This window comes from Otolemur garnettii, unplaced genomic scaffold (assembly GCF_000181295.1).
Source record: "Otolemur garnettii isolate 467f Iridium unplaced genomic scaffold, OtoGar3 scaffold00036, whole genome shotgun sequence".
Taxonomy (NCBI): domain Eukaryota; kingdom Metazoa; phylum Chordata; class Mammalia; order Primates; family Galagidae; genus Otolemur; species Otolemur garnettii.
In genome coordinates this window covers 1464017-1466220 of record NW_003852431.1, presented here as the reverse complement: position 1 = coordinate 1466220, position 2204 = coordinate 1464017, and positions in this window count along the sequence as shown.

Sequence of the window (2204 nt, the reverse complement as noted above, 5' to 3'; positions counted from 1 at the left end):
GGCGCCGAGCCAAAACTTACTTTTTATGGAGACAAGGGAGAATAGAAGGCTTTTACATCCCATCAAATGTTCACCGAGTCTAAGGGCAGCAGATATGCCATAAAATACTCTCTTCAGACTCTTTGGCTCATGTCATACTTCCATACTACAAAAAATATTCCACTTTCTAAAACTCATGTCAATGTTTAAAAGCATTTAGTGAATTTGAATATTGCTGAATAGATAATATTAATACAGTATTTTACTGTCCTCAGTGATTTCCAGCTGTGTAAAGCATTCTGAAGGATTCTATATTCCAGGAACAATTCCAATGCCCAGGATCCTACTGGAAATTTAACACGTGTGGTGGCAAATAGGATGCTGAAGGGAGCTCCAGGCAGTCCTTTATCAAAAGGTAGAGCCCCACCTAGAGGTGGTAACATGGTAAAATGGATTTTATTTGAGAGAAAGGGAGGTGGAAGAGGAGAGAGAGAGAAGGAGGGGAAGAGGAGATATTTCTGTTGAAAACAGCAGGGTTTCAACTGAAATTTGCCATGAAGCTTGCTGACTGTTTTCTAATACAAAGAAAATAAAAGCATATCAGGGGATTTTTCAGTGAGAGGTATACACTATTTTGTTAAAACTTTTGGGTCAAGTAGAAACAGAACAAATTGAATGAGTTTTGTTTATTCAGCAGTGGTACCATTATGTGCACTGCATTTTATGAAGACTAGAATCTGATGTGACTTAACTAGAAAATCAAGGAAAATGTGAGAATTCATGACATAAGGGCTTTGAAGGAGAAACCACAGTGTGCTAAAAGAGCTTAGACAAAGGACACCTATCCCAGTCTCAGACGTCAAGGAAGGCTCTACAAAGGAAGTTAGTGTTTAATCCGACCTGATAGATTAGTGAGATCAAGTTGGGTAAATGAATGGGCAAGAGTAATGAAGAAAAGGGAAATGGTGTTATAATAATGTTATTATGACATAATTTGGAAATGGAAAGTTTCACATAACTTGAACTTCATTTTTGGAATTTGGAGCAGCACTGGCAGGGTCCAGACTAGGCACGTAATCAGGACTTGTTCATGATGGACTCTAAAAGCCTGGAAAGGCATTTGGACTCTACCCTGAAGTCAAAGGATTGTCATTCTTGAAGGCTGTGCATGAGCTGATTTACATGATAGAAAGATTATCTTGGTGACTTAAGAAATAATAATTTGATGAAGTGTAGGCACATGTACAAAGTATATTAGCAGCTATATGTGAAAGTAACGGTGAGAAGGTTGTTACAAAAAGCCAGGTGCTGAATGATGAGAGACAAATCTTAAGTAATGGTAGTGAAAATGGAAACCAAAAATGCATGGGTTTGAGAGGTATGTTTTGAAAACCAAATCCGTGATACATAGTAGTTAATTGTGGCCAAGACAACCTTAACATGTTATAAATAATAAAGAATAAAAATGTTACTTTTATGTTTTAGATTTTTATGAAAAGTAAAGTAGTGAAGTTATCTATTTGGAGTTAAAAGAACATTTTAGTAAATATTCTCTTAGTAAAATTTATAATTAAAAACATTAGAATGTATTAAAAGATTCTAATAAGTATTGCTTATAAATATTAAAACATTCTATCTGATAGCTATTCTTTTAATTATATCATATTATTTTCTGAATTTGTTTTTGACTTGCTTTAGGTACATTGAAGAATGTAAAGCAATTTTTGAAAGTATTTAGGAAATGTTATTCATGCATGTTTGCATTTAAAAAGAATATTTCTGAGGACTTATGTAGGCCTAAATTTTGTTAAAGGTCAGTACTGTAAATAATGTAATTTGTAATTTTTTTTTTGGTGACATTATTAGTAAAAAAATTAAGGAATAAATCAATGTCAAAAATGTATATTCTAGAATTTGTATACAGGTATGTCTACTGAAAAAATATCTAAAAAGAAAGCAATATTGACAGATGTAATTGTTATTTATATACACACTGGATCATTTGGGCTTGAAGTAAAAGAATCCTTTAATTTAATTTGCTTACATAAAAAGAATGCTTGTTAGATCAACCAACATTAAGTTCAGAAGTATCTGAAGCTTCAAGGTGATTATCAAAATTCAAAACTGTCATCAGTAAAAGTCTTTTCACAATCTCCACAGATACATAAAACTTGAGATTGCTGATTGTAAAACTTTTGGAATGTCCGAGTGTAAGAATTGTGGCT